Raw genomic sequence first — 9536 nt, forward strand, 5'->3', positions numbered from 1 at the left:
GGGGGGACCGGGCAAAGGCAGGGCCATGCGTGGTGCCCAGTCTGGGACCACAGTAGTCCCTCTCCCCAGGTCCCGGCTGGAGGGAGGATGAGGTGGGCAGTGGGGTGACAGGAAGTGACACTGGATAGGCTGGGGTCGCAATCATTCAGCTATTCCACGAATGTTTATTGAGCAGCTACTACGTGTGAGGCCCTGTGCCAGGCCTTGGGGTTAAGAAGGCGATGAAGAAATGCACAGTCCTCGTCGGCCATCCGTCAGGTATGGAGACAGACAATACAAGAGTGAAAGGGAGAAACCAAATGATGGAGAAGCTGGTGAGATTCATGATGGGTGGGCTCCGTCTCTCTGAGAAAGTAACACGTGAGCCAAGAACTAACCAGTGAGAAAGTCAACCGAACGAAGGTCTGGGTGAACCATTCCAGGCCGAGGGAACGAGAGCGTGAAGCCCAATGGGAACACGCTTGGCTTGGCTGAGGAACCAAGCAAAGGGCGCGGTGGCAGGAGACCTGTGGGCGAGGTGAGGCGGGGCCGGGGCGGGGCCGGGGCGGGGCCGGGGCGGGGGCGGGAGCCTAGCGCAGGCCCGTCGGAAGGTGAGGATGAGGCGGGGCTCCCGCGGTGGAGGCGATCGGTTCGGCCTGGGGAGGGACCAGCGGGGAGGCAGGAATTCAGGTGCATCCCCTGGAGAGGGCGCGGGCGGGACCTGCTGGTGACTGGCAGGTGGCGGGGGGATGAGGGGTCGGCGGTGCCACTGCGGATCGCGGCTTGAGCCTCTGGGTGGCTGGTGACAACGTGTCCTGGAATGGGACAGACCCAAGGAGACGGCGCGGGAGAGAAGAATTAAGAGTCCTTTGGGGTCTTTTCATATCCGAGATCCTATTAGTCATCCGCATAGCGGTGCCGAGTAGGTGGCTGGATAAACGCGTCCGGTGCTCAGAGATCCGAGCTGGAGACCTATATTGGGAGTCACGGGCCTTCAGAAGCCATTTAAAGGTCTGGACCCGACGACCCATCTGAGCAGCCAGCTGTGCCCCAGGGCCTTCAGAGCCGGCCTGGAGCGCTGGACGCCGGCCACTCCAACCCAGAGCCACGCAGGCGCTACCCAGCCCGGAGGGGCCGAGTCTGGGGAGGCGAGAGGGTCCAGGGGTGGGGAGTGCACCTTGGGCCTCCCCGTCACAGTGCACCTGCCGCTGCCAGGTACCCGGCTCCCCGAAAACACAAGGCTCTTTGTTCTCTCAACAGCGTGTTTCATTCAGGTTTCCCCAGAGCAGCGAGCTAAGGGGCCTGAAGGAGATTTCTCTCCTAAATCCCCTTGCAAAGGAAATCCTTGTGTCCCAGTGATATTTTTGGTCTTGACCTCTCTTTCATAAACTCTTTGTTATCTGTTAACACACCTGTTCCTGCTCAGAAGCTGTAGCAGCCGACTTCCCTGGCTCCAAGGGAGGAGGTGGTAGCAACCCCTGGACCCTGTGGTGGGCAGTTCCAAACGATGATGCTATTTCACCCAGGCAATATGAAGGGCTTTTGAAAATCCCCGCCTAATACTCATAAAATGGTCTTATTTCAGAATTATTGCGTGAGTTTCCTTCCCCATCCAAGAGAATGAGATTTCTCCATAAATCAAAGATTTATTTAAAGAAAATGCAAGAGCTTGGGCTCTGGAATCAGAAAGACCTGGATTCAAACCCTTAACTCCGCTTCTTACATTTCTGTAATGGAGACAACTTATTGCACTTCTCTGAGCCTCAGTCTCCTGGTCTGTAAAATGGTGATAATAGTAACAGTTCACCAACATTCACAAGGTGACTGAGACAACTGGGGATAATTATGGAAACTGAAAAGCACATAGGAGGTTCTCAATAAGTGGGAGTTACTATTTTTATTTTGTATTTTGTCTTTCAAACCCATGTTCAGGGGAAGAACGGGCTTCACCGGCAGGATGGCCGAGCCAAACCCACCTGCCAAGCCTTTTCAGATGGCACAAACCCCAGTTTTAACTAAGGCAAAAATACAAAATTAAAATCTTGCAGATGTTTAGGCATCTGTGATTCCCAGTTTGAGGAACTTTGTATTTTAGAAAATTACAGTTGTAAACAGGATATCTAGGTGCCTGAGAAAGAGTAGTTGCTGTTGTCTTTACATGATATACTGAAAAAAAATTAAATTTTAATTATAAGTGGCTACAACCTATGATAGAAAATAGTAGAATCCAGGGATTCTATTTTTACTTATTAATTTATAATTTATATCCTACCTAACCTACTTCTCTAAAGAATCTGATTCTGGCAAAGACAATTATAAACTCTGCACAGCAACACAGTTGCAAGAATTTTTCGTTTTACTGATTTATCACTTTTCCACCAGAGTACGTGCAACTTTAAAATTTTGAAGATTACATGAAAAGCTTGGTTTATGCAACCATCTTTAATATCAAATTCATACAAAGTAAACTCTTTGCTTAAGCAAAGACTAATGTGCATCCTGTCTAAATTATCAGATAAAAAGTTACTGTTAACATATTTATCGTCATTGCAATGAGAAAATGGTCATGGTTGGGAAATAATATTCGCTTTCACCAGTGCATTCTGTGTGCTATGACCTGCTTTTTTGTCTGATTTCCCTGCTGGTTGGATGTTTGGGAAAGTCTTTAAAGGCGATGGCCATATGCTATCCCTTTCTAAAAGTTTTTTCTACTCCTGGCGCATTGGGCCCTTCAGAGACTGTCTTGCTGTGGCCACTCAAAACAAGGCTTCGACCACTCAGCCTCCTCTTGCCCAGTGATGCCCACGCCCTCTCTTCTCTGCCAATCCACCCTCGGTATTGTCCTCGTTCTTAGGCCTAGCTTTCAGCACAATTCTCAGCCCTAATTTTTTTTTGTTTTGTTTTGTTTTGTTTTTGTATTCCTTGCAGTTGCCTCAGATTAGAATTTCTGTACCCACCCCCAATGCAAGGAACCCCAGCCCTGGTCCCCCAGTGTGTCCAGAACTTTGCAGTGGCTCATTTATGTCTGTCAAGTAAACAGAATGAAGCGTTGTTAAGGACTCGAGGACCTAAAATGGGTTGTGATACATGTGTGATATTTTGTGAGGTCTTTGTAGAGCAACATAAAAGGAAATCTGCTTCCTCACAACAAAGTTTTGATTGATAGTTTTTGTTTCTTTTTTATTTTCTGGCCTCATTCCATAAAGGGATTCTGAGGTCACTGGAACAAAGACTACAGTCCAAAATGTGTTTGGAAGAAATGATTCTAATTTTACTAAGGCTGAGAGATACCTAGAGAACCAGCTGCCTACGAGACCCCAGAGTGCTCCCCTTGCTGCCACAGTTGTGGGGCAGAGTCCCCCTCATCTCCAGGTTCTGAGATAAAGAGAACTCAAGGGCTCACTTGCCTTGGATGCCTCACAAGTTTCTGGTCCAGCCCTGGATTGCTGCAAACCATAGGCCCTGGTGGCCGCTGTAAGTACCAGGGTTAATTACTTCACCCTTTCATCATCACATATGTTCATTCATGCATTCCACAAATTGAGCCCTGCACCAGGCACTGAAGACGGGTCAAACACGTTTCCAGCTGCCACGGTCCAGTGTGATGAGCGTATGAAGGAGAAAAGGGCAGGGTGCCATGGGAGCTCAGAATGGCAGCTCCTGACCCAGAACTGGGAAAAGATGACATTGAAATGATGACCTATCATTTCAATGTGGAGGAAGTACAGAGCAAAGATGGAGGAAGGCCTCTGGGCAGAGGAAACAGCAGGTCTGGGGGCTGGGAGGCAAGAAGCCCCACGGTGTCCCGATGGCTCTCCAGTCGGGGTCATCTTGGGCTGATCCTGAGAATCTCCACAGTGAAGACCATGCCCCAGAATGAAGCAGCCTCCCATCTGGGGCCACCCAACTAAGCGTCATCTGGGTTCAGTTGTACCTCCATCTGCAGGGACCTCCGGGCTCAGTCACCTGGAATGGCTCCAGTTTGGGTGGAAGGCTGTTGTTTGCTGGAGATGTTGGATGGATGGGGGCCTGAACCTCCACACACATACAGGGTGGCATTTTCTCTTTCTGCAAGTGAGGAAAGGCAGAGATAGAGCCACGCTCTCAGTCCCTGCGTGGTCTCCCAGAGCACCCCTCCAAGGCCAACAGAACTCCATTTAATCCGTACTTTTTCACAAAGACCAAGTTGTCACACGAACCCCAGCCATCTTCCGTAAACGTGGGTAAGGGGTACTTTCACAAAGACCAACTTGTCACACGAACCCCAACCATCTTCCGTGAATGTGGGTAAGGGGTTCTTTCACAAAGACCAACTTGTCACACGAACCCCAGCCATCTTCCGTGAACGTGGGTAAGGGGTACTTTCACAAAGACCAACTTGTCACACGAACCCCAGCCATCTTCCGTGAACGTGGGTAAGGGAGATTTTGCTGATCCGGACTAATACAAAGAATTCTTGAAGTCTTCCCTCAGGGACAAAATATGCCTCATGTGTGTGGTACACGCTTCCTTAGAAGTCGCTTATGTTAAAGAGACGTGACTACCGGGCACTGGCCGGGCTGCCACCCTGGTGACCTATTTACTCTTCCCTGGGTGCAGCTGGCTGCAGGTTTTTGTGCTGGGAACCCTACGCAGACCTGTGGCCACCTGGCCCGATCCCAAGCTGATGGATTTCAAACCCCCAGCAATGACAGAAATAATCACTTAAAACAATCTCCCATCTATTAAGCTAGCACAATTTTTCTTTTTAAAGAATAAAGCACAATGCTGGCAGGACTTTAAGGAAATAAGCACATTCATACCCTGCTGGTGGCCCTTTATAGTGGTTCCTCTCTTTCTTGAGAAAAATTGGACAATGTGTAACAAGAGCGAAGAACAGTTTGACCCAGTAATTCCACTTTGGGGAATATGCTACAAGAAAATAACTCCGAAAAAATATACAACCTAATACGTACAAATATATACACAGCAGCTGCGGTTCAACACAGTATAAAACTGGAAACGGGCCAGACACACACAATAGGGGAAACCGCTAAGCAAATTATGCATTGACATGAAATACCCTATGGCCATTAACAACAACAAGTGCCCTGGACCATGCCAGCCTGTTCAGATCTGGATATTTAAGCCATGATAGAATGTAAAGCAGTATGCCCCTGCTGAGTGTGACTATATTTTTTAAAGTATATAAGTATTCTACAGGGCTTCCCCGGTGGTGCAGTGGTTAAGAATCCGCCTGCCAATGCAGGGGACAGGGGTTCGAGCCCTGGTCTGGGAAGATCCCACATGCCGCAGAGCAACTAAGCCCATGCGCCACAACTACTGAGCCTGCGCTCTAGAGCCTGTGAGCCACAACTACTGAGCCCGCGTGCCACAACTACTGATGCCCGTGCACCTAGAGCCCGTTCTCCACAACAAGAGAAGCCACCGCAATGAGAAGCCGGTGCACCACAATGAAGAGTAGCCCCCCGCTCGCCACAACTAGAGAAAGCCCGCGTGCAGCAACGAAGACCCAACGCAGCCAAAAATAAATAAATAAAATAAATATTTTTTTTTAAAAAAAGTATCCTACAAACATTACAAAATAACCTAAAAGGAAGGAAGTTTCATTTAAATGTTCCTTGGGTCCTTTCCTTGTAGATTTGCTCAAATTCATCATTTACGAAGGGTGTTTCGACGATCAGATGTATATGGAGCTCTTTAAAAGGAACACCACCCCAAAGTGGGATCGGGGGAGCCCTGGGGCCCCGGCCGGGGACCGCAGTGTCAGGACCTCCGGCTGCTGTTTTTGATGCTGCTTCATCTCTGACTTGAACCTCGTGCTTGCACACCTGCCTCGGACAGAAGACACGCGTCTCTTTTCTCCAAGCACCGCGGGCCAGCCCAGTGCAAGGGAAGCCTCTTGTCCCATTCCTGCTTCAGGTGGTAGCCGGCAGGAATCGACAAGGAGCCCGGAGGGGTGGAATTTCTCAGTTTGATTGAGAAGACAAGACGTCCTCCTCTCCTCTGGGACAGCTGGTCTGGCCGGGCCGGCATCCACTGCGCCTGCACGTAAAGAAGTTACACACAAGGAAGCAAATGAGCAGCAACCTAGTATTTAGGATCTTTAGGGTCTAGTGACTACGAAGCTTACCGGCACCAATCCTGGTGCAAACTGGGGCTTTCAGGAAACAGCCGAAATCAATTCTCTCTTCTTCACTGTATTACTATTCAATTCTAATCGAAAGACTGTTGTTTAGGTAACAGCTTCATTAAGATAGAATTCATATACCATGCAATTCACCTGTTTAGAGTGTACCATTCAATGGTTTCTAATATAGTCACAGTTGTGCAACCATCACCATGATCAACTTTAAAACACCTTCGTTGCCCCAAAAAGGAACCTCATACCCTTTAGCCAGCACCTCCTAATCCCCCCGCACCATCCATGCAGAACACAAAAAGATCGTCGTTACTTGTCACCCCAGAGCCAAAGCATACAACCAGGCAGGGGCAGGTGGTGATGACCGCCCACCCAGGGTGCATTCCTTCCTAGCAGATCTCTCCCCGCCACCCAGCTCTGTTCAGTTAGCCACCGCTCCCCGAAAGGCAGCTGTGTCCCCCGGGAATCGAGGGGAAGCCGACCAACCTCACCCCGGTCAGGGTGGACCAGTCTGGACCGAGCGTAATGCTACTCCTCCGGCTGGTCCGTTCCAGAATGGACGTGGGACCCAATGCTGCCCAACAGGAAGTGAGAAGGCAACTAGGAGCTTCTGGGAAATGTTTCCTCTGGACTAAAAGAGACCCACAGGAAGACACGGTCCCTCTTCTTCATCCGGGTGTGATTCATGGAACCGCCCCTACCGTTTGCTTCCAGCCTGAGGAGGAAGTCAACGCTAAGGATGGCGGATGGAGAGATGGAAAGACCCCCGGCGTCCTGGGTGAAACTGTAACACGCTGAGCCAGTGACCCCAGGCCTGCCCCACCTCCCAACTTCCTGTTAAGAGAAAACAAATTCGCTTCTTGTTTAAGCCAGTGTGAGTCAGGGTTTTAGTTACTGGCAGTTTAACACATCCTAGCTGACATTAATGGGAAGGCCTGGTCTTAGAATTTATAACAAGGGAAACTGCTTTGTCTACCCAGTAATAATGATTGTATATATATAACATATATGGGGGGGGGGGGGGAAGAGAGGTTTTGTTTCCAATCAAGAAATGTCTTAATAATTTTTACATTTTACCTTTTACTGGATAGGATTAAAATTTCAAACCATCTGGCTTAACCCCCGAGCCCTATGGAAGTAAACAGAAAACAAATGACAACAAGCAAGGGGATCAGCCATCATCCCTCGGGCTTTGGCAGAGATGCAAAAGGCAGGCAGAGGGCTAGGAAAGCTTCCTAGTGGAACAAAGGGAAGGCTTCCAGTGTGCCCTGATTGGAGACTCCTGGCCCCAGGAAACTGCAGGCAGGTAACTAGAAGGTGGGCATCCTTCTTCGTCGGTGAGGGGTGCATATTTGGCTTTCTCTGGTTGGTCCTAAGTCGGAAGCAGAGACAAAAATTGGAGAAGCTGGCAATCATTAATCGAGTCCTGGGCGTTCGGGGCTGATTGCTACAGGGTCGTTGTTTGGCCTCCCAGACCAGTTGCTAGAGATTACAGCTAGCAGGTGGGCTTCCTGGGCTGGCTACTGCAGACTGTGCGTCAGAGTTCTATTTGTATATGTGGTCTAGCCACCGTCCATTTGTATATTCATGCTCAGGCCTGACATAGAAAATTATCACATTCGTATGATACTCTGGGGTAAGCAGAGGGGTCTGCTCAGGTAAGAGGCTCCAGGTCCCACCTGTCACCTCTAGGGCTGCGTGGGGCGGGGAATTGAATCTTGGCATGTCTAACCCAGGTGCAGCACCCAGGGCGTGCTACAGGACACATCTGCATAGCCTCTCTAAGCCGCAGCTTACAGTAACGTGGAGATAATAATTCTCCCTTGCAGGGTTGTTGTAGGGGTTGAGAGGAAATAATATATGTAAAGCAACTGCTGCCAACGAGGCATTAAATGATGCTATTCAACTGTACATTAGGTGTGTGGCTATACCACCTTCCGTTTAATTCATGCTCCGATTGATCCTCAGTGTGAAAAGGATTATCCTGGAGATGATCAGCAGCTCGTATGTTATGAACCTACTGGATTCATCAGTACTTCACGGCTATGAGCCTAAGAATTTGCAAACTGGGACTGTGTGCTTTGTTCAGCTTGCCCAGTATTTCTTTAAAATGGAGACATTTAATATTGCAGAGAATCCACACTAAAAAAAGAAAGAAAGAAGAGAGTTCTGGCTTCTGTTGAAGATTGAGAAGTTTTTGCAGTAGCAGCGGGCCATCCTGCCCCATGGCTGCCATCGGCTGCTGCCTGGGTTCCGTGGGGACAGCTTCTCACTGCTCCCACCGCTGCCCATTGACTGATTCCAGACCCTTCCGCTGCATCTACTGTGTTCTTTATTTCAACTAGAAAAGCTTTCCTACTTAATTTTTCTTAGGTCTTTTAAATTAATGACTTCTTATTCCTGTTTTACAATGCCAATATCTTCCTTTTCTATTAAAATAAATATAGGGGACTTCCCTGGCGGTCCAGTGGTTAGAACTCTACACTCTCACTGCCAATGGCCCGGGTTTGATCCCTGGTTGGGGAACTAAAATCTCATAAGCCACGCAGTGTGGCCAAAAAAATATAAATAAATAAAAACTATGAATATTTTTAAGTCTTAGCCCATCTGTTCCAATAGTTCTGCTTTGGATGGTATTCTTTGTCCCACTTTTTAGTCTTTCTTTTAGGATTTTTGCTCCTGGAGCCCCTGAGATCAGGTTCCTGGAGTGTCAGCCACTCTGGATGTAATGCCCTTTAGGGTTAAAGGCTGTGTCCTAATCTGGGTGCCTCTTGAGAAGCTAAGGAGTGGGGAGGGGTGATCCCCCAGGGAGAGTCACAGGCACCACGGAACCCTTAGCTGAGCACTTCTGTGGGCTGCCACGCCATCGTGCAGCTCATCTTCTCTCATCTAGTCTTAAATAAGCCACGTGGGGAGAAAAGGGTCTCCACTTGGAGACCGAGGAGGGTGGAGGAGAGGATGCCCGAGGGCAGCTACTGAAGCCCTGACTGTTTCCATTCACTCCCTTCCTTCCCATCCTGACTTTTGTTCTTCCTGTTACTGGTGCCCCGGACACGCACCAATGGCCTGAGTTGTTGCTGCTGATTTCTGTGGCAAATGGACAGGTGATGATTATTCCAAAAGCTCTTGGGCAACAGGAAACAGCAGGGCTTGTTCTCTTTATTAGTTCCTCAAGTCCGTGCTTCTCTCTCTCCAGGGCTGACTAGGAGGCGGGGGACCTATAGCCCAGGACAGCCCACCGTCTTGACGGGAAGCCTTCGCCAGTTCTCTTGGTGTAGAAAACCACCTCTTGGTACCAGAGGCAGATTTCCACGATGCTAATGGAATTAAGCTTTGGGGCCCATGGCCTGCATGAACTCATTCTAAACTCCAGGAGGGGGGCCTAGCAATTTGTTCGCATGATCATACTTTTTGG

The sequence above is a fragment of the Balaenoptera ricei genome, chromosome 21, assembly GCF_028023285.1.
Source record: "Balaenoptera ricei isolate mBalRic1 chromosome 21, mBalRic1.hap2, whole genome shotgun sequence".
Classification (NCBI taxonomy): domain Eukaryota; kingdom Metazoa; phylum Chordata; class Mammalia; order Artiodactyla; family Balaenopteridae; genus Balaenoptera; species Balaenoptera ricei.